Source organism: Erpetoichthys calabaricus, assembly GCF_900747795.2.
Source record: "Erpetoichthys calabaricus chromosome 1 unlocalized genomic scaffold, fErpCal1.3 SUPER_1_unloc_27, whole genome shotgun sequence".
NCBI classification, from domain to species: Eukaryota; Metazoa; Chordata; class Cladistia; order Polypteriformes; family Polypteridae; genus Erpetoichthys; species Erpetoichthys calabaricus.
Genome location: NW_026261593.1, coordinates 1,311,919 through 1,335,798, shown reverse-complemented (window position 1 = coordinate 1,335,798; position 23,880 = coordinate 1,311,919). Strand labels below are relative to the sequence as shown.

The window sequence follows — 23,880 nt, the reverse complement described above, 5'->3', positions numbered from 1 at the left end:
TCATTTGTTTAGGAGGACATTAAACAGACCTGACATTCTGCCCCTTCTTTTAGTTTACCCCCTCTGTCTGTTCTGCTACCCAGGGTTTGAATTTTTATCACAATTTATGTTATTTGCTTAAGATTTTTTGTAGTATTATATGTTGTATTTTAGTCTGCATTATTGTCTTTTATTCTATTTGAATGTTTTGAATATCCTGTATTTATCTTTATTTAGTGAAGATATTATTTGTAGCCAATGTTATATAAGTCCTGTTGTTCTTTTTGAATTTTGGGCAGGGTGCTGTATAAATAAATTGTGTTATTAGAATTTTTCTTTTGATGGCCCGTTTTATAATATTAAGTGACAAATACTAGTGCAGTTCTATATAAGGCAATTAATATATTGCATAATTCAGTGTAGAATATGTATTGCCATTTTCTTCACATGCATGTTTAAAAATATTACATTTGCTTAAATATTCTAAATTGATTTAGAACAATATTGCACACATGCATAGTACATTTAAAAAAACGTAATCACTTTTATTATTAACGTTTTACTAAACTCTAATGTGGTGTAAACATTGCAATTATATTGTATACTTCGTTTCATGAATGTAAACGAAAAGCTATTTTCAATTAACACAGATCTTGATGATTTTAGTTTTGTCGACATGTTAAATGGTTCCCACAGACCCGAACACAACGTAAATGTTAATAGTGTATTTCACAGAAACGATCCGCATTGTTTAGTTTGATGTGTGACACGAGGTGATGGCGGAAACCCTCTGAACTTCACAATGATGCGTATTATTTGGTTTCTAAACGGGTCTTTGACCCGACGTTACTTTCCGGGCTTTGCCGTGACCTGCCGAAACCTTCTAAAAGTAATTTTACGAAGTCAGTCCTGAAACGACGGAGACGTCACTTTTGGGTCTACAACTGCGGTGAAGTATGGCGCTGTGGCTCTGCAGGTGGATAGTATTGGCCGCGGAGGGACAAAAGGCAAAAATCAAAGCGCCGTAGGCCTACTCCCCGGTGTCTGCGATTCGAGAAGGAATCGACAAAAGGAACACACGGAAAGGAATGAATAGACGCCAGCGGTGTGACTGGGTAGTACGATTTAAAATTTGGGAGTAAGCCACGTTACGTGAACCGCAGATACCAATGAACAGAAACAGCACGCGGGTGACCACAGGAGGATTCATTCAAGCAAAGTTCGTCTGGGGGCTAACGAAAACGAACGCGGCGATTCCACACATCCACAAAATGCATTCCCAAAATACAGAGCACTTACTGCCTGCCTCTTGACGATGGGATTGTTTCTGAACTCGTTCACTCAGCAACAGTCTTGCGTCCGTAGTGTTTCACAAAGCGAGACAGTAGCAGCGTGGCTACAGTAGCTGTCGCGTTGGATGACGTCATCCGACCATAGACATAGAATTACTAGTTGCCGCCTGACCAACAGATTCGTACGTCAACGTTGCCGCCATATTGCGAGTGGCACAGTGAAGTAATGGATAAAGATGCCTCACGCATGTGCTGCTTGGGATTGTACAAACCGCTGGCTGTACGCTCCAAACCAGATCCCGGGGGATTACATTTCATAGGTAAGGCTGAGCAATTGTTTTGGTTATATTTGGCCATTAGAAAATCCCATTTTATAATCTTAACTTTGGCTACACCAGGCTAAGCTAGCAAAGCTATGCATTTATGTGCTCAAGTGAGCCTCCAAACAACGTTTTGGCTAAACGTATTTAGTCACTAACTATGCAGATTGTTGATAGCTGTTAACATTTCTCAAACTTTGAAAGTTTCCCAAAGAAAATCACGTCAGGAAGCAGTGGGAGGTAGCCCTTAGACGGGATTTTGAGAAAGCTGTCCTGTAATGTGTGCCATGCTAGTTTGGTAACAGATGCTGTACCAGCATCATATGATCACAGTTACCACTCGCTCACATTAAAAAACAAAGGAGGTTTGATGATTCCTTCTGAGGGTACAGTCAAGGTGGTCAAAGTAGCTGAGCGTGTTATCAGACAGCCAACATTAGGGCAAGATGTCAGTGTATCTTTGATCAATCAGTTTGTTCAGGCTGAGATTGGTTCAGATGATGTGTTTTTTCCGAAGGAGCACATTGAGGAAACACAGTTTAAAATTGACAGCCATCATTTTATGCTCATGTTATTAGTTGTGTCTGTCTTACACAAACTAAGGCTGCACCATATTGCCAGACTGAATACTCTCAAATTAGAGTGGCAACACACGGAAAAAGCTATGTAAGACATTTCTGTTTCAAGGATTTTAGATCCTATAATGTATATATTTAAGTAACCACATTGTGTGTGTGTGCGTAAGAGAGAGAGACAGATTGAGAGAGGAATGAGTGAAATGTTTTCAGAAATTATTAAGCCAATTTGTATACAATAAAATTGTTTATTTTTGTCATTGAATGTATCATTTCACTGTTAAAAGAAAGACCAGACTGCCAGTTACAGTCTTACTATTTTGACTTTAAGACGTTGGTCAAGTTTTTGTCTCAATAATTAATAATAATAATAATAATAATAATACCAACAACAATACATTTTAATTTAATAGGCGCCTTTCTTAGCACTCAAGGTCACCTTACAATAAAAATAAACCCATCCATCCATCGTCTCCCGCTTATCCAAGGTCGGGTTGCAGGGGCAGCAGCTTGAGCAGAGATGCCCAGACTTCCCTCTCCCCGGCCACTTCTTCTAGCTCTTCCGGGAGAATCCCAAGGCGTTCCCAGGCCAGTCGAGAGACATAGTCCCTCCAGCGTGTCCTGGGTCTTCCCCGGGGCCTCCTCCCGGTTAGACGTGCCCGGAACACCTAACCAGGGAGGCGTCCAGGAGGCATCCTGATCAGATGCCCGAGCCACCTCATCTGACTCCTCTCGATGCGGAGGAGCAGCGGCTCTACTCTGAGCCCCTCCCGAATGACTGAGCTTCTCACCCTATCTTTAAGGGAAAGCCCAGACACCCTGCGGAGGAAACTCATTTCAGCTGCTTGTATTCGCGATCTCGTTCTTTCGGTCACTACCCATAGCTCATGACCATAGGTGAGGGTAGGAACATAGATCGACTGGTAAATTGAGAGCTTCGCCTTGCGGCTCAGCTCCTTTTTCACCAAGACAGACCGATGCAGAGCTCGCATTACTGCGGATGCCGCACCGATCCGCCTGTCGATCTCACGCTCCATTCTTCCCTCACTCGTGAACAAGACCCCGAGATACTTGAACTCCTCCACTTGGGGCAGGATCTCGCTACCAACCCTGAGAGGGCACTCCACCCTTTTCTGGCTGAGGACCATGGTCTCGGATTTGGAGGTGCTGATTCTCATCCCAGCCGCTTCACACTCGGCTGCGAACCGATCCAGAGAGAGCTGAAGATCACGGCCTGATGAAGCAAACAGGACAACATCATCTGCAAAAAGCAGTGACCCAATCCTGAGCCCACCAAACCGGACCCCCTCAACGCCCTGGTTGCGCCTAGAAATTCTGTCCATAAAAGTTATGAACAGAATCGGTGACAAAGGGCAGCCCTGGCGGAGTCCAACTCTCACTGGAAACGGGTTCGACTTACTGCCGGCAATGCGGACCAAGCTCTGGCACCGATCGTACAGGGACCGAACAGCCCTCATCAGGGGGGCCGGTACCCCATACTCTCGGAGTACCCCCCACAGGATTCCCCGAGGGACACGGTCGAATGCCTTTTCCAAGTCCACAAAACACATGTAGACTGGTTGGGCAAACTCCCATGCACCCTCCAGGACCCTGCTAAGGGTATAGAGCTGGTCCACTGTTCCGCGACCAGGACGGAAACCACACTGTTCCTCCTGAATCCGAGGCTCGACTATCCGACGGACCCTCCTCTCCAGGACCCCTGAATAGACTTTTCCAGGGAGGCTGAGGAGTGTGATCCCTCTGTAGTTGCAACACACCCTCCGATCCCCCTTCTTAAAGAGGGGGACCACCACCCCGGTCTGCCAATCCAGAGGCACTGTCCCTGATGTCCATGCGATGTTGCACAGGCGTGTCAACCAAGACAGTCCTACAACATCCAGAGCCTTGAGGAACTCCGGGCGTATCTCATCCAACCCCGGGGCCCTGCCACCAAGGAGTTTTTTGACCACCTCTGTGACCTCAGTCCCAGAGATGGGGGAGCCCACCTCTGAGTCCCCAGGCTCTGCTTCCTCATCGGAAGACATGTTAATGGGATTGAGGAGGTCTTCGAAGTACTCCCCCTACTGACCCACAACGTCTCGAGTCGAGGTCAGCAGCGCACCATCACCACCATATACAGTGTTGACACTGCACTGCTTCCCCTTCCTGAGACGCCGGATGGTGGACCAGAATCTCCTCGAAGCCGTCCGAAAGTCGTTCTCCATGGCCTCCCCAAACTCCTCCCACGCCCGAGTTTTTGCCTCAGCAACCACCAAAGCCGCATTCCGCTTGGCCTGCCGGTACCTATCAGCTGCCTCCAGGGTCCCACAGGACAAAAGGGTCCTGTAGGACTCCTTCTTCAGCTTGACGGCATCCTTCACCGCCGGTGTCCACCAACGGGTTCGGGGATTGCCGCCACGACAGGCACCGACCACCTTACGGCCACAGCTCCGGTCAGCTGCCTCAACAATAGAGGCACGGAACATGGCCCATTCGGACTCAATGTCCCCCACCTCCCTCGGGATGTGGTCGAAGTTCTGCCAGAGGTGGGAGTTGAAGCTACTTCTGACAGGGGGCTCTGCCAGACGTTCCCAGCAGACCCTCACAACACGTTTGGGCCTACCACGCCTGACCGGCATCCTCCCCCACCATCGAAGCCAACTCACCACCAGGTGGTGATCAGTGGACAGCTCCGCCCCTCTCTTCACCCGAGTGTCCAAGACGTGGCCACAAGTCTGACGACACGACCACAAAGTCGATCATCGAACTGAGGCCTAGGGTGTCCTGGTGCCAAGTGCACATATGAACACCCCTATTCTTGAACATGGTGTTCGTTATGGACAATCCGTGACGAGCACAGAAGTCCAATAACAAAACACCGCTCGGGTTCAGATCGGGGGGGCCATTCCTCCCAATCACGCCCTTCCAGGTCTCACTGTCATTGCCCACGTGAGCATTGAAGTCTCCCAGCAGAACGAGGGAGTCCCCAGAAGGTATGCCCTCTAGCACCCCCTCCAGGGACTCCAAAAAGGGTGGGTACTCCGAACTGCTGTTCGGTGCATACGCACAAACAACAGTTAGGACCCGTCCCCCCACCTGAAGGCGAAGGGAGGCTACCCTCTCGTCTACTGGGGTAAACCCCAATGTACAGGCTCCAAGTCGGGGGGCAATAAGTATACCCACACCCGCTCGGCGCCTCTCACTGGGGGCAACTCCAGAGTGGTAGAGAGTCCAGCCCCTCTCAAGGAGATTGGTTCCAGAGTCCAAGCTGTGCGTCGAGGTGAGTCCGACTATATCTAGCCGGAACCTCTCAACCTCACGCACTAGCTCAGGCTCCTTCCCCTTCAGAGAGGTGACATTCCACGTCCCAAGAGCCAGCTTCTGTAGCCGAGGATCGGACCGCCAAGGTCCCCGCCTTCGGCCACCACCCAACTCACACTGCACCCGACCTCCTTGGCCCCTCCCATAGGTGGTGAGCCCATGGGAAGGGGGACCCACGTTGCCTCTTCGGGCTGTGCCCGGCCGAGCCCCATGGGTGCAGGCCCGGCCACCAGGCGCTCGCCATCGAGCCCCACCTCCAGGCCTGGCTCCAGAGTGGGGCCCCGGTGACCCGCGTCCGGGCAAGGGAAAACGCCGTCCAAAATTGTTTTTCATCATAGGAGGTTTTGTTTAACCGCTCTTTGTCTCATCCCTCACCTAGGACCAGTTTGCCTTGGGTGGCCCTACCAGGGGCATAAAGCCCCGGACAACAGAGCTCCTAGGATCATTGGGACATGCAAACCCCTCCACCACGATAAGGTGGCGGTTAAAGGAGGGGATGTAAGCATATATTGTGTTCAATATTTAGGAAAACATAATGACACCTTTCATGGGTCCAGCAACAAATCATTTACAGAGAATAATGGCAAAAAGTTTCGAATAAGGAAATATCGGAGTTGCGAAATTCAGCATGAAGCGATCAATCAAAAATAAAACCGAAATAAAGGAGCGCAACCAGAAACGTAAATATATTTTCGTTCTTTTGGACATTAACAGATATCAGTCATGAGGAACAGTTAACATTTATAATAAGAATTGAGGAATTTCCAAACGATGACATCACAATAAAAGAATATTTCCCTGATTTTCTATCAGTTATTAAACTACAGGATCTAACTGAAGGGCTCAGAGGCCATCTTGCCGATACGGGGTTATCTCTCCAAGACTGCAGGGGACAAGCTGAAGATAACGGCGCCAATGTGGTTGGGAAGCACCAAGGAGCGGGGCCGGCTCTACGCTGGGGCAAGAGGGGGCAATGCCCCCTTAAACAAACGTCCTGCCCCCTTAAATCAAACTTTTAGAAGTTGAGACAGAAAATAATAGATTACCCACAAACTGAATATGGACAATATTTACTACAGTAGCTGAAAAATCCACTGGAAAAGGCACAAATGAGATGATAGGTTTCACCTCTTGTTCGCTCTTTCCCTCCGTACTCTGTTTGTGCGCATGCTCACACAGCACTCGGCAGAGATCCCCCACTCACCCTCCCTCCAGCTAAACATCCAATCACTGTTAGTATGCAAATGACCCGGTGTCAGGTTTCTCAGTAGGCAGGGCAGAGCAAAATGACCTGCGCAACAGCGGGAGGCTTTGAAGAAGCAGCAAATCTCTGTCGTCAAAATCATAGCGACTCGTGAGATAATTAACAACAACTAAAAATATACATCTATATTTGTACATTCAATGGGGGACTAGTCCATTGTTCTTCTCACAGTTTCAGTCTGGTAGAGAAGTGTTTCTTTCTCGATCCCACAAGCACCACTGTGAGCCTGTCTGCTGCATAGAGCCGACTGGAGGACCTGTGTCTGTCTGTCAGACCCCGACACAAAGCCCCGTCCCAGCTTTCAACTCTGCACTCCACAGTTTTCTCGTTTCATATACTGATGTAATCACAGCGATTTTAGTAAAGCTTATTCACTTTCCACCCCAGCTTCCAGCAGCAAACAAAGGGAAAGTTAATGCTGTGAGATGCATCCTTTTTTCCAAGCTTTTAAAAAGTGATGCTGCTGCTGGTACCTCAGAGACAGCAGCTAGCATGTCTACTCCTGTGGCATCAACAGGCACTGCTTCTCCTGTACCTCTGCCAACAATTGCTACCCCAAAGCAACCCGCTCAGCTACCCAGTGACTTAAATGGCAATACACCATCTCAGCCAATACTGGCTAGTTACCCCAAACGTGTATTTGGCAATCCAGACCGTGTCAGAGAGGCTGAGAGACAACTCACCTTGGAATGCACATCCCTAATGCGGTCCTCGCCAGACTCTGTGCACGTGACACCCCAAGGTGATTTTAGTATGGAATGTTTATTTTTGGTATTTGATACATTTAATGTGTACTGTGAATAAAACCATGTACTCTGACTCTTTCAAACAGAGCCACAGCCTTCAACATCAGCCCTGGCCCCATCCTTGGAAGTAGCATGTCCCACAGACCATCTATGGCAACTTTTGCGTGTTTCCGAGGCTCAAAGAGTCCACAGTGCCACTGCAGATGCCACTGTGGAGGTGAAGAGATATCTAACAGATGCCTATCTTGGTAGACAAGAAGATCCACTCCTGTATTGGAAAGAGAGAATAACTGTTTACCCCAATCTTTATCAGCTTGCCATCAAATATCTTTGTCTGCCAGCAACGTCTGCTCCCAGTGAACGCATTTTTTCAAAGGCTGGGGAAGTCCTCTGCAAAAAAAGGAGTCGCCTGAAGCCCAGCACAGCACAGCAAATCATTTTTCTAAATAAAAATGTCTAAAACCGCTGCACTCGCCAACTTTATTGAAAGCTTCCCAGGTCAAAGTTCTTGAGCGTCCACATCCCAGTGATACTTGAAATGGTTGTGTTGACAGAAACTTGAATGTGTTTGGCTATTTGGCCACCTCGGACTTTGGAAGGAGCGCTGGGATTAACTGCAGTTCTAGTTCTACACTTTTGTCTTGGATTTGTACGACTATTTCACTCCAGTTTTTATGGAGTTGTAAGTGTGTGTTTTTGGGTTTTTTCCCTCTATAAAGGTGAGTTACTTTTAAGTAACATTTTGACATCTTGATGTATTAAGTATCAGAGTACAATGGAACTGTTTTAACTTAACTCAACCCATGGTATGAGGGTCACAATTGTTCACTTCAGAAACCTTGTCCATTTTTATTATATACAGCTTTATAGTCTACACTGATTTAGAGGAATTTTTTACTTAAATGTAACTTGTAAATTACTATAGTTACTGTTAATATTCAGAATTAAGGGCAATTTTGTTGCTTTCAATGTTTTCCAGGACTACCAAAAACTACAATGCATTTTGGATGAGTTTTGAGAAGTGATTTAGGCCTAACAAATGTCTCAAGATCAGCACTCTGTCAAAAACCACTGGCGAGGCGGACACTTTGGAAATTTAAGAGGCAAGTGTTTCTGTAAATTTGTTGTTTTGTTTTTATTTTTGGCTGTATAACAAGTAAACCTGTACCACTTTGGGGGAAATGCAGTGAGGTAGTATTAAATTTAAGATATAAATTACATTTTGTGTTTACAATCTGGTGGCTTGGACCAATGGTTCATTTTACAAACCTTTTACCCACAGTCTGGGACAAATACAGGTAATCCTGCCAGTATACAGTAGTTATGAAACACATGTTATGACGCCATTCATTTTAATGGCAGCCAGTGTGTAGCTTGATATTTTGCTGATTAACAGAATTGAAGTTGGGAGTGGGTTAGACCTGCTGTGGCCAGTTACTTTAGGCAGAGGTGACCGTCTCAAGCCAAGTCTTTCCATCTTTGGAGATGAGGGTGCATTGTCCCCATGTCACAAGGCTCCTGATGGCATACTTTGAGAAGTTTGGTGCACTTGTTGTCAATGCTGAGATTAGTAAACATGACTTTTCAATGCCACACTTTAAAGGCCTACTTTATTTGTCTTAAGTGATCCTGTAGTTTCTATTTAGCAGGTTTCTGCTACTCCTGCTGTCCTAGAAAAGACTCTGCTTGCCAGAATCCCACAAGACTGATTGTGTTCTTGGTATGTACCCTACTGTTCATAACAGTACACTGGACATTTTATTAAACAATATTTTTGTTTGAACATATCGGATCATTAACATTTAAATCATGGTTGGTATAACAAATACCTGATACTTTACTTATGGGTCTCAATTGTTAAGCATGATGTTAATACAAAATGTCTGTTTCAGGTGACTCACTAATGACTGCACAGACGATGCTGAGCCTTGAGAGCCAAGTGGTGTGTGAGGGGCGACGTTCACCTGCGTCTTTTTGTGAATGGAATTGTACTGATCAAGTTTTCTACAATAAAAATACAAAGAAGCAGCATTGACCCTTAATTTCTATGAAAGTGCAAACAACTTTGACATGTAAATTGTTTTTTTGTGCTTTAAGGGTTGCTAAAGCTATTCAATCTTACTACTATGCTTTGGTTTGGTTCTGCTTATTCTACGCTATTCAGAGAATTCTCTTATCAAGACTGTTCACAACAGCATGTTGAGTTACAGAAAATGTAATTTGTGAATTGACAACCTCTATGCAAAATTAATTTAACAATTGAAGACAGTTTGTAGTTATTTGTACAAGATGTGTAATGTGAGCAAAACTAGAACTCGGTACATGGCAGAGGAGCACACCGACATGCAGATTAAGTCCAGTTTTTAAATGTTTTCATTGTAAAGTTAATCAAACTTGTAATCTGACAGTCTGAGTCATCTGTGAAGAAAAATCCTCTGCAGTGTGTGACTTTGATGTGGAGGACATTTGTGTTTATGCAGACCTTGTATGTATCTGTTCCTAGTTTTAGTCCTGTTCCAATTATGAATTCAGTTTTTGTACACTGGCCAGCACTTTTCTAGTCCTTAACTTTCTGAATCATTAGCAGGAAAAGAATCTGTACACGTTCATTAATGCAACTGGACAGAACTGGTTGGTTTTTTGTACAAATTACTTTGTCTGCTCATGTTTTTGGGTTATTGCAAACTGTCTTTATTAAAACTTAATTTGAAATGTCAAACGGGCTGAAAGTGTAGGTTTTTTCTTGGTTTTTGTAGGATGTGCAACAAATTTACTTTGCATTGTCCAGATTTGTTTTCCATAGTGACACATTTCTTTATATTCTACAAAGATGGGACTATTCTGGTTTGAATTTTAGTAGTTATTGATGATAAAGGAAACTGTAATGAATTGCCATGGAGTTATTTCAATTAAGCATCTGGGTATTGCATTATGTGTAAACATTACAGTACTTTAGTGCAAATTTAAGAGCATTTCACATTAGACTACTGGCAGTGTAATGTATTGTAGATACAGTATTACTGTTTTACTAGCAATTCTTCTAGTTATTGCAAAACTTAGAGTGACAGTTAGTGATGGACCAATCGCATTTCCACGAGGTGTAGTCTAGTTTGGTTGAAGAGTTAAATTCAAATACTGATATATGCTGGTTTTACATTGGAATTAGAATATGAATGTACATTATGCAGATTAAATTCCCGATTAGGAGTCTAACACCAACCAGGTTTTCAAGGAGCATTGCCGCATAATCGGAACTATCAATCAAACGCATCAGGCAACGGCAATCTGCAATCGCCAGACAGATGCTGACCAGGTTTGTTATTGAACACGAGACCTGGCTGTGCGACTGGCGTAATTGTTCAAGCCACCGTTACGTTTACTTCTAAACAACGGTAATCAGTGCTGGCGCCTAACGTATCTAGTCAACGTTGATCCGATTACTGCAGAATAATTACTTGCCAAGCGTATGCCGATTTACAATGCTTGACATTATTGCCAATTATAATTTTTGACTTCAAAGATGTCAATCACAACTTCATAGACATTCGGTATTCGTCCACAATGCTCTTAAGACCTTGTTGTTAAAATGTGCTGTTAATACAAATGGCCAGGAGGTGTCACTAGAGAGGTGAGTGTCAAACTTCGATACGATTTCCGACACAATTGCTTCAAACGTTTTGATTCTTCGTGAGGCTTCACTCCGCCATCACTACTGAACTCCGCTCCTCCCCCGCTGTTCTCTGCTGCTGCAAGCTGCTCTCACCAAGACATTCGCTACCATGAAACACCTCTGCCTGTTTTTCCTGCACAACAACCAGCATACTTGAGTGATTGTCTCCTGTCCCAGCTGTAATCTGCAAAGCTCTAAACTGCACTCCGTTGTGCAGCGTAAGAGCTGCCCGTCCTTGCCTTTCAGCCAAAGCAGCTCTCTTATCAGCAAGCAGATATGAGAGTGCAGCGATCTGCGACAAACTGAGTTCTCCTGCATTTCTCTCCCGTTTCTCAGGGTCAAAAGACTCCGTAATTAAAGCGCGTGCTTTAACACTGAGCGATCGTTGCTTAATCTGTATGGCATTCTCCTTATACATCGTTACTTGTACTGCTAGCTGCTCGCGGCTTTTTGGACAGGTATTTCTTATGTCTCTTGCCTCCTCATCTAACTGCTTTATAATAATTAACAATACACAAACTCTCTGACCAGCAGACAAGTGTAGGTTTTCTATTTTAGGCGCCTTTGCCTTCGCTTTATGCAGAGACGGCTTATCTGCGTCTTTGACCAGCGCAGCTGCTGCGCCCGACTCCGCCCTCCTCGAGGAAAGCGCAATGACCTCCGAGTCGACCTTCTCTACGGCCGCTGCTCCTGATGATACGTTTAACGTTGCCGTTAACGTTGCTGCTGCCTCCGTTTTTAGCGGAGAAAACACAGCTGTAACAGCTGATTGTACCGTACACCTAAAAAACTTTAGAAATGCTGTCGATGCACGCTGACATGTGCCGGCTGTATGCCAGCATGCGATTACAGCATATTCACCGCCTGTGGACGATCCCTCCCTGCCTTTGAAAAATGTAACCAAACATACAAAAATGCAATACATGCTTACTCTGTTAACCCTGCTGCACCGCCAGAAATGTATTATCGTAGTATTTCCCTCTACTTACCCTTTACCTGTTTCTCAAGGGTAAGTGTACTCGTCATATCGGGTTGGTCTACTGTTGCACTTTAAGATGAACACACACTCACATACACAGCTATACGCACACACACAGACCCTAACCACAACAGTGCCCCATGAATGACACACACACGCTGGTTAACCTTTAGCACTTTAAACCACACAAGTGCTTTATGTATAACACAGCCTGTCACTCGGCACTTCAAGAGACTTACTTATTATCGGCACGAACAACATACGATGTTTTAATGATATCTCAGACCTAAATATTACTTTTGGTCTCTAACATACAAAGGCTCAGCACTCTTGACTATCGGCCATTTATCAGCCAAGAATATCTTCTTTATGTCCAGTTCCTACTATTGAGTGGAGCTCCTCACCCTCAGCCCAAATAAGCCTCTCAGCACAGAGCTAAGGGCAAAACTCCGCTGTTCAAGGTGCTCAAAGAAATCTAATTTGTTACTTCAATCACTCTATATACATTAAGACAAAGCATAGAAAGTTAAAAACAGCATGGCATTTATTACAAGAATAATAATAATACCACTGGAACAAAGAATAATAGAAAAATAGGTACTGATAGGAAAGTCTGAATATATATAGTCTTTAGAAAAAGCTTACAAAAAAGTTACAGATGACAAGGATGAATGTCCCAGGGCGGCGTTTTATTTAGCAATCGATGGTCATGATGTTTTTCTGATGACCAGTGACGACTTCTTCTTCTTCTTCTTAGGCACATTATTCTAAAGTTTCATGCCGTGGTGTCACAACACATGAATGTTGCATGCACCTGATTGGCTGGCTGTCAATATAAAGAATTAATTCACTGTCTGTTTTCCCAAACAACAAAACCTTTTATGTTCTCTGAGGTGTCAGCAGATCTTCCTTTCCCAGGATGTAAAATAATTAGGCATCGGCTCAGTCTTCCTTTCCCAGGTTATAAAGTAATTGAGCCACCAGCATGTCTCCCTTTCTATGTTAGAACAGCTGTTTTAAAAGTGAGGTGTAAGGGAAGAAAACCTGCTTTGATTTGTCCTCATCTGTTGTCTTGTGTTGAACAAAATATAATGGAAAATTAAACCAAAATGTACAGATTTTGTCCCCCACAACATATGGTATATCTTTATTGCTTTTGTTGATTAATCTTTTGAAAGCTCCTTGAGTTCCTTGGAAATGGAAGAGAGAGGCGCTGACTTCAACTTTGTAAATGAGAGAGGCAGCTGAGAGTTGCTGAGAGTTTTTGTGTTTTCTGTGATATGAGAGTTAATTAAAAATATTTATTTTGCTCCTAAAAACTTGGGCTTTGGATGCCACTTAGGAGCCGTGCAGGAGTTTTTAAAGTTTTTTTTCCCGTTAGAAGAGTTTCTTGCTTGTTTTTCGTCCACACAGGAGCAAAAGTAGCTGGGTGTTTGGGGTGTGCTTGTAGAAGTTACTTGTTTCTTGTGCGTGTTCTTGTTATCTGTATTTGAAGTAGCGTTGGAGTGACGTGGCAGAAACAGCGACTCCTTAGTTTAAAACAAAGGCAGCAGAAGATTTCAAAGTAATAAAAGAGAAGGCTCAGCGGTGCCCAGCGTTAAGACAGCCGATCAGACACAAGGGGCTGGAGGAGCAGATAAGATGGCGGCAGATATTCACTAAGCAAGTTTTATTTATGTGTTTATTTGATTTAGACTGAACAGTTCTTAGCAGAGCTTAAGGGTCCAGAAGGTGTTCAATATCTGTAGCAGTTCTCATAGATTTATGACACAAAGCAACCTAAGTGGTCCGCAGTCGTCTTGTCAGCATGTCCTTGTGAAATATAAATTTGAAGTCGATCTCTAGTAATCGACAGGTTTGGTAAACTGTGGCCACACTTGTGTGTTATATTGTTTGCATAAGTATGTATTTATAGATTCATTTCATATTGTATATTTTCATATAAATACGCTAATGGCATTATAAGAAAAGAAAAATAACCTCCATACATTTTATGATTGCTGTTGTACATAACATGGACCACCATACATTACAACACAACACAGCATGATTGTTATGAGGCATAGTAAGCAGTCAGGTAATAGAAAAGTGAATAGCCTGCAGCAATTAAATCATTTCGCACATTGTGTATTTGTAAATAATTAAAAGTAAAAATATTTTTAAAAATCGTTGCAATCACAGTGCACATTTCATGTATTTAACCAAATGGTGAATGTGCCAATCAAAGATTCTAAAGGAACGAACGTATTCTTAGTGTGTTTGGTTCAATTTAAACTACACAGCTTTATGTCCACTCATTATATTTGAACGTATGAACCGGTGAAGCATTGTGAGCTCATTTGTAAAAATCACTCAAGTGGTTCCTTCAGCACGGTTAGCGTGAGTGACACGGCGCGGCCTTCACAAGTTCATGCTGGACGTTCCTGAAGGATTCATTTGTGTTTGGTGAAGGAGCTGAAGATTAAAGGGCTGCTGTGTGCGATGAGCGTCACCTTCTCTCTGCTGAACTCGCTGCTCTAGCAAGGCGTAAACCTCACAAGTATAGCTGTGCTCACATTCGTCTGTTTAGAAAATGTACAAAGAAGATCAGATCGATCCATTTAGTGTTCTAGTTGTGATTATTTAAACTCACAAGTTCATGAAGTTTGGTTTAAGTCATATACTGTAAATGAAACATTTAAGTTGAATACGAAATGGATGTACAGTTCATGTTACAAACCTGATTATATATAAAGTAGACTGAGGTAGACTGTCACATCCCAGATAAGTGATTTTAAATGTTTTTAAAGAGATTCAGATGAAGTCAGCTATTACCTTCTGTGGCCCGCCAGCTTAACCCGACACAGACAGGCGCGGGACACAAGTCCAAGGCACTCTCTGATTTTTATTTTCTTTTTCCCCGTTCCCCACAAGTATAACACAGTCCCAGCACAAGCACAGCATGATACCACAAGTCTCTTTCTTCACTCTTTTCCTTCTCTTCCTCCACTCCTTGGGTCAAGCTTTGTCTCCCTCCTCCCGACTCTGACTCCCTGAGTAGTGGCTGCTGGCTCCTTGTATAGCCCACCCAGAATGCTCCAGGTGCTTGATGACTCACTTCTGGCAGCACCTCTGGGTGTGGTAGAAGAACTGCCCAAAAGGGCTCAGTAGCTCCTACTGCAGCACCCCCTGGTGGCGCCTGTGGATCCCAACAGGGCTGACCAAACTCCAACTCCCATGAAGCCCTGCGGGAGTCTGAGGCACCGCTGCAACCCAGGGGTGTTGTCATCTAGCGTCTCGGGGTAGGTAACACTGTTTGCTGCCCTGGTCCTCCCAGTGTGGAGGTGTCCCGGCCGGGCAAGAGCCCCAGTCGCACGCTACACTTCATTAATTAGTCATTCAAACCTAACAGATTTACATCACATATAAAATCTTTTTGTTTGACTTTTATTTTCTTTTTCATCAAAACTCTTTCCACTTCCTTCAGCACCTCTTGAGTAATATTCTCCTTGACTAGTAGTTAAAGAGCAACAAATCTCCTGAAATTTCATTGTTTCCTTTCTTTAACCCAAGTGGGATACTTTGGACAAAATATTCAATTAGATTTTGTAACTTAACAGAATTAAGGGAAATATAAAATTTTAAATTAAAATGAACTATTTTTAATTTTTCTTAAACAGAAAGCAAACAGCTGGTCGGCTGAAAGAAACACCAACAATATAAAGAGTTCTCAACACAGAAGTTATTGTCATTTTTAAACAGGGGGAAACTTAGAGGTAAGATTATTATTCTGATAGAAACTTATAGAAACTTTAACAAAATTAACAAGTTAAGAATTACAAAGGAAGGCAAAAAATATAAAACAATGAGGAGGAACAAACTGATGTTTATCAGCACAGAGAGGAGAGTGCAGGCTCTCATTGTTACGAGTGTGAAGGAGGGGAGCAAAAGGTTTCCTGTTCTTCAAAGTCCAAAATCCTTAACCCTTAAAAATTCCAATTTCTTTCCATGTTTCTTTCCAATCTTGTACTTTACAATTCTGTTCCCACACAATGTGTTATAATTTACATTTTACAGAACTCCTTCCATTATGGGATCTGAGGTTGACCACCCTGTGTAGACCTCTTGACTGCCCAGACTCTTACCTGTCTGGATCTTCAATCCACGCCCTGAGCCACCACAACCCTAACCTAACCAGTTTGGGGAAATCAGCCCTAAGGTTACAAATAACAATCTATCAATTATCAGTGCAATGTATTGTACTTCTTACCCTAACCATGTTTTTGAAATAAGCCCTAATCTTAATATTACACCTCAAATAATTTAACAATCGGAATTGGATCAAATGCATTTTATCAATTCAGATTTCACCAAAGTAATTACTCCGCAGTCTCCAGTTTAGATTTTCTCACAAACCAATACAATCAGCAACAGGCCACATATCAAACTCCCAATAATTTTTACGTATTCCTTCTAGGCCAGACAAACTTTATGGTTTCATTTTTTACAATTACAAAATTATTTTCTACTGTTACAGCCTCTTTCTTTAATTGCTGCCTAACATAAAAATAAAAATACTAAGAGACATTTTGCTTCATGCATCTTCCACTATTAAAAAAACAAAACAAAAACAAATATGCCTGGAAAATCCCATTCACATCCAAAAAAATTATGGCACACAGTTTAATTTACATCAGTAAAACATAAAACTCTTTAAAACTCCATTTCATTCACTACCTTAGAAATATAGAAAAACAGGACAAACAAATGACCCTCGAGCAGCAATTTCAACAACAAAATCCCAAACCAGTCGTGTTGGCTCTGCAGTCACAGCAATTCTGGACAAAGAAAGAGCGACTCGAGTGGGAAGGCATTGGACTAAACACTGGATACGTTTGCTGTCAACGACTGAAATGACACAGGATGATTTGAGTAGGGTATTTGTTTATTTATTGATGGTTGTTTTAGAATATTCAGTCCTTTCTTTTTAAACTAATTTAAATTTGTCTTTTTAAGTATGGGACTAGAGTGCCAGTGCTCAGCCGAAAGGTTTTAATTCCCTTAACCTAACCTAACCTAACCCATAAGCATGAAAATGGAGTTGGCCACTCCATAACAGCCTCCAATCTTCTTCCCACAAGATTTTGGAGTGTGTTTGTAGGAATGCGTGTACGTTTGTGAGGTCAGATACTGATGTAGAATGAGAAGACTAGGCTGGCCATTAGCATTCCAATTAATGCCAAAGGTGTTCAGTAGGGTAAGGTCAGGAATCTGTGTGGGCCACTTAAGTTCCACGATGTCCTCATAAAACTGGCTTTGTGCACAGAAGCACCACCATACTGTCACAAAAAAGTGTCTTCCACAAACTAAAAACTGTAGCATTAATAGGACATTTCATGGAAACCAAGGAGCCAAGACAAAGCCCTGCTATTATTTCTCCTTCACCACACTTCACAGTAGGCAACATGCCATCCAGAAGGTAGCGTTCTCTTGGCATCTACCAAACCAAGGCTGGTCCATCAGACAGCAAAATAGTGAAGTGTGATTCATCACTCCATGGCTCCACTGCTCCAGAGTCCATTGGCTTCACATTACTTCAACCGATGCTTGGCATTGCCCATAATGATCTTAGGCTCGACTACAGAAATCTGTTTTTTAAGTTCTGGATGCATAGTCCATCCAGAGGCCAATGGATTGGCTATTCTTTGTGCTTCAGGTCTCAGTGCTCCCTTCTCTGTGAGTTTATGTGGTCCACCGCTTTGTGGATGAGCTGTTGTTGATCCTCAGTGCTTCCACATCACCGTAATAACACTACAGTCATACACTGATTTATGGGAAAGGTGGCATCCTGTGACAGTGCCATGTTTAAAGTCACTGAGCTCCTCAGTACAACTCCTCCCACTGTCAATGGAGATTGCATGGCTGTGTTCTTAATTTGATGCACTTATGAACAATGAAACACCTGAACTCAATCACTTGGATTGGGGGGTGGTCCACTTTCTTGTGGCCATATAGTGTATATGTAGTGTCTAAAAAAATATCCAGTCCTTATGTGCAGTGAGGTACTGCAACACGGCAAACACACGGCAGCTTGGTTTATCAAATGAGGTGCTGGAGGAACAAAGTCAGGCCAGGTCACCGCTTAGATCACAGCAAGACAAAGACCTTATTCATCCACTTATCTGTGCATTCTGTAATGGCTCAGAACTTACCAGAAGCCAAGGAGGAAGGTTACATAATGAGACACTTTGTTAAAGAAGGAGGATCAAGGCCGTAAATCTTCATAGAACAAGTGCATTTCTATGTATCATCCGCGTGATCCAAAATTGGGCCCAACAAAGACACAAAGCCCCCGGGTGAACTTAGACTGGATCTGGAATGTTTTAAGACCCCTTCACTTTCTGCACACTTTGTGTTATAGATTTTGTTTGAAATTGATACATTTGCCATTTCTGCCCATTAATCATAACTGAATGACCCCTAATGACAAAGTGAGAATGTCTTCAGAAAGATCTACAAGTTTAAAATTTAAAAGCTGACAACCCCCATTATTAGAAGTATTTAGACCCTTAATTTAATATTATTATTATTTATAGGGTTTAAGTCTGCGCTTTGCTGGGGCCACTCAAGGACACTCAGAGACTTGTCCTAAAACCACTCCAGCATTGTCCTGGTTGTGTAATTTGGGTCATTGTCACACTGTTTGAAGTGGCATGCACTCTCTAGCAGGTTTTCTTCCAGGACCTCCTTGTATTTGATTGCATTCTTCATTCCCTCAATTCTGACCAGTCTCCCTGTCCCCATAGACGTGCTTGAAGTGGGTCAGTACCAGCATCTCTTCCAGTTTTGATACAGAGGAGCAGAACCTTTCCATAACTTAATGGTGAGACCGCCTTTGATCAGCCTTCACTGCCTCATGATGGTCAATCAGCATTTCACTGTACTGGTGCCTGTTTTTAGAGTACTGATGAGCCCTGGAATCCCTTTGATAATCTTTAATGGGGACCCTGCCACCCCTTTGATGGAGTGTTGATGTATCCCATCATTTGAATGTCACCGTATCATAATAAAAAGAGACCTGTCAATAGCCTGCTTCCCCTTCAAGCACTGCTCCATAGCATGATGCTGCCTCTACCATACTTCACCATAGGGATGGTATTAGGTGATGAGCAGTGCCTGGTCGTCACCAGACACAGTGCTTCAAGTTCAGCTGAAAGACTTCAATTTTTGTCTCATCACATCATTATCTTTTTCCTCCTGCTCTCAGAGTCCCTAAAGCTATCATATTTCTTTTACTGAAGAGTGGCTTCCATCTAGCCTCGTTACTATAAACACCTGAGTGATGGAGTGAAGGTCGATGGCTGTCCTTCCGACAGCTTCTCCCATCTCCACAGAGGACTTCTGAATCTCTACCAGAGTAAGCATTGGGTTAGTAGTCACATTCCTGCCTAAGGCCCTTCTTTCCTGGTTACTGTGTTTGACAGATGGACATCTCTCAGAAGAGTCCTGGTGGTTCCAAACTTCTTCCATTTCACAAATCCTGAGGCCTGGGGAGACTCAAAGCTTTACAAATAGTTTTCTCCCCTTGCCGTGATCTGTGCCTCAACACAATTTGATCATGGAGGTCTACAGAGTGATTATTGAGCTCCTGGCTTGGTTTTTGGCCTGACATGCAGTGTGAATTGTGGACCTTTTATACACAGGTATGTACATATGTGCCTTTATAAATAATGTCCAGTCGATTTGGTACAGCTGGACTGTAATCAAGTTCTGGACACTTCTCAAAGAGAATGAAAGGAAACAGCAAACACTCAGTCACAATCACAGCACTCTGTACCTACACTCAGTGAAGAACGCTACACAAAAATAACTTGTATAAGTGGTACAGTAGTCTGGAGTGCCAGAGCCAAACATCTGAATACTTCTAGGAGAGTCAGGAGTGTCAAAAAATCAGTTCAAAAAATCACACCTGTTAGGTGTAATTATGGGTAACTGAGTGTAGATTGACAAGCAAAAATGGCAAATGTGTCCAATGAAATCTACAACATAATAAAGTGCAGAGAAACTGAAGGGCTGTGAATATGGCCTGAATCCTCTGTAGACGTCTGTTTGAAAAAGTGAGCGGTAGGTCTCAGTAAAGCTGCATGACAAACGTTTGTCGACTTCTTTCTGAAAGCTACAGGTGATAAGCTCAAAGGCTGGTCTATGAAAACTTGCAGCAAATAAGAATAAAGAGGTGAAATCTTGCATTGAATTAATTCTGTGGACATTTTTGACAAGAATAAAGTTCAGAATGCAATGCATGAAGCTCACACCAACACTGTAACAATGGAGGGCCATCAGGGGAAGGTGTCTGCTTACTTATCTTACACATCATTACTTACAAATCTGAGCACACTTTTAAGATCTCAAGATGCCAGCCTGCTTTTGATTCTAAGGATTAACAAAATAACGGATGTTCGCTGAAATCCTGTCACCCTGAACTGGACGAATGTCATTTACTGTGCAGCACCTTAAAATGTCTTTTAGGATTTAAGGGTGTAGTGCTGAGTTATTCATGTTGGACAGTAGGTGGCGCTGTTAAAGAGACTACGAGTAGTAAGAGAGACAACGGGCAGAAGGCCATAGAGAGGTGGATTGTGTGGGATGGCTTTGTCCAAACTTGTGAGCAGCTCAATGACACTTTAGCTGAGGTGCTTTATTGAATTTGGGGCACAGGCTGCCTGGTAAGAACAGTTCAGAAAGCAGGGATGTCTGCTCTAAGTATTTATTGAAAACAAAAATCCAAGCCACTCATAAATCTAGATATTCACTTGTTTCAAGATGTTGCTTTTATCAATACAAAATAATATTTATTATCTGTAGATGGCTGAGATATTGTAAGATGAATCAACCTTTGTAAATAGCAGTTATGGCCTCTCCCACAGGAAACTAATGATTCTGTAGGCAATATGGTGGAATCCTTCAAATGAGTGTTGTTTTCTACATAAACTGTAGATAGATAAATAGATAGGTGTGAAAGGCACTATATATTAGAAAGATATATGTGAAAGGCACTATATAATAGATAGAGGTGAAAAGCACTATATAATAGAAAGATAGGCAGATAAATAGACAAGGCACTATATTATTACTAGACTTCATTTAATTCATTAGCAAATACATTTGACAAGATTTCAAGTCAGGCGTAGTTACATTTGGAATTTGGCAATAGTTGAAAAACTAATTTAAAAAGTGATGAAATAGATATACAGTTTTACTGCCTAGGACTGAGAGGTACCCTGGTTCACCTTGTTGTGGTGTGAAATTTGTGTTGTATGTCTTTATTTGTAACTTAGGCAAAGATATGTAATATTAGTATTTCGTTAGTGGAAAGCCTTCATGTTTACCCCCCTAGGACTAATTCAGGATAGTGAATTTTACAACAGGGTTGGAGGAAATGCATAAAATAAGTTTGGCCAGTGATTCTCCACAGGACTCTCTCAGTCAACCCCCACAGGAAAGCCAGACTGCCTATCTGGCAAACATCAGCTCAACAAATGGTGTTGGGGGGTGGCAGGTGTGAATGTTATTCTGTGCCCCATTGGTCTGAAGTGTGGCTGTTTGCAATTGGCTTGTATCAGAAACCTTTAAGTACCATGACGCCCTATTGGCTGTAGGGTGTGGACAGAAAATCTATAAATTTGCTTGCTTTATCTCTCTATCTCTGTTACAAACATCTGATGAAAGAGCATCTCACACCATGAACTGAAAAGGACAACACAATGAAGATCACAGCTCAGCAGCCATATTGAGACAAGCATGCAGCCTGTTCTGAAGAAAGCTGACCATAAATGAGGACTTAACTAGAGACACTTAAAGTAACTAACAAATCTGTGTGCCACCTGAAACTACACAGCACCATTTATCAGGTTGTATGGTGGCCAGTGTTCACTTGTACTTTGCTTATTGTTATTATTTATGAATATTATTAATAATCCATTATTTAAAGTGTAACTTAACTCCTGCTTGTCTTTAACTACACTTAATTGCCTGAAGTTATAAATGTAGACATGAAGGTGGGGAGAAGTTATATAGTACAATACTTTATTAACAGTGGTAAGTCTGTGAGATTTGAGGAATTTGACAAAGGCTACATATTAATAATACAATAGGGGAAAGAAGACAAAAGACACCTTATTTGTTAAAAAAATGGGTTACCTTGGTAACACTTCGCTGATTTGCTAACAAAAAAATCACATGCTCCCCTTTTCTGGGAAAGCCAGATGTTTATGAAACAATGTAACATTTTAGCTGGTTTGTGAAGACAGAACAGACAGCAGAAAATCTTATTAGTGATCAGGAATACAGGAACTGTCTTCATTGTACCAACATGGCTTGCCTGTACAGAGTTTATTATTTACGCAAGGAAGACGTTTGTGAGATACGACAATCATCACATGGAGCAGAAAACCAGACAGGTAGGCATCATTTATAAACTTCAAATTATTAGTTTCTTAAAGGCAGGCCGTAGCTGTTTATTTTTTCCTGTAAAACGTCAGTTGTTTTTTAAACTTGTTGAAAAGTGAATATAGTATTTATGTGTTGTCTCCCTTTAATGAAGCTGAGTTAGAACTTCGCCAATCACAGGGCTTCACTTTGAACCTCATTGATTAGTTTGGTGACGTCTTAACAGTAGAGTAGGAGCTTCATTTGTTAAATGTGAAAGTTTGTGTAATTATATATAAAGTAAGTGGAATGTAACTGCTTGTCCTTAAAATATATTGTTTATGTGTTTAAATTTGTAATTTGTATATATATATATATATATATATATATATATATATATATATATATATATATATATATAATATTTTAGTATACTTTCTAAAATATAGATGTTGTGAGGAAGCTAAAGCATAGTTGAACAGAAACTATTTGGAGTTTCACACATATGGTTTGTTATAGAATTGCTGTATTACAGTTTCCTCCTGTATAATATTTATATATGTTAAGAATAATTTACTTATTTAAGCTGAGTAAATACTTTATAGTTTTAATGTTCTAGCAAATTCCTGATATCAATGTTCTCGTGAGTGTAGTATGCCATCTAGTGGATAAATGTTAATACCTGATGTTAACATTGAGCCATTTAAGAGAAAGAAACTGGGATAGCTAATTTATTTTATTATTTTATTTAGACCATACCTTCACGTTTGTGTAACTTTGGAAGAAATTAATAAATAGATTTGGACATCTTCATCCATCTCTGACCAGATGAGTGTAGTGGTTGTAATTTAATTCTGAACCAACTTAATTCTTCTCTTCAATACTTAAAGATGAGTTATTTCTCTATGCTTTACTTAATACTGTCAGTACGTTCTCTACGTACAACGCTGTACATTCAGTAGAACACGTTACGTTACACACAGCAGGGCGCAGTTTGAAACTGTGTGCCCTCCATGCCTTACTTACTGCGAGGCAGATCACTAACTGTGACTAATCTGTAGAACTGAATATTCTATTTCAATTACGCTTGTAGGAGTTATAATAGAACCTCCCATGTATTATACACTAATATATAGGCAAACATTTCAAATAACTAAGAAAGTACTTCTATCAACTTAACATACGCTAAGTGAGTAGCACATCTGGCCCCTAATTGTTTATGCTAAGGGCCAAATCAATTAGTTCAACATTACTTAGTAAGAGCCTTAACTATTCAAGAATATTTGTATGAAAACTTCAATCTAAACTTCAATGTAAACTTAAACAG

General features: G+C 42.1%; 1 protein-coding gene across 2 annotated transcripts in view; it reads right to left on the bottom strand.

Annotated features, from left to right (window-relative positions):
* LOC114642003 (zinc finger protein OZF) overlaps window positions 1-23,880 on the bottom strand; it is a 1,360,360-nt gene that overhangs the window by 435,979 nt on the left and 900,501 nt on the right. The window contains exon 1 of one of the 2 annotated variants that reach the window (XM_051921846.1): window positions 1,279-1,402. The exons of the other annotated variant lie outside the window; for it this stretch is intronic. The gene's annotated coding sequence lies outside the window, so the exon portion shown is untranslated. Of the gene's footprint in view, window positions 1-1,278; window positions 1,403-23,880 lie in introns of those variants that run through there. 2 annotated transcript variants of the gene reach the window in all.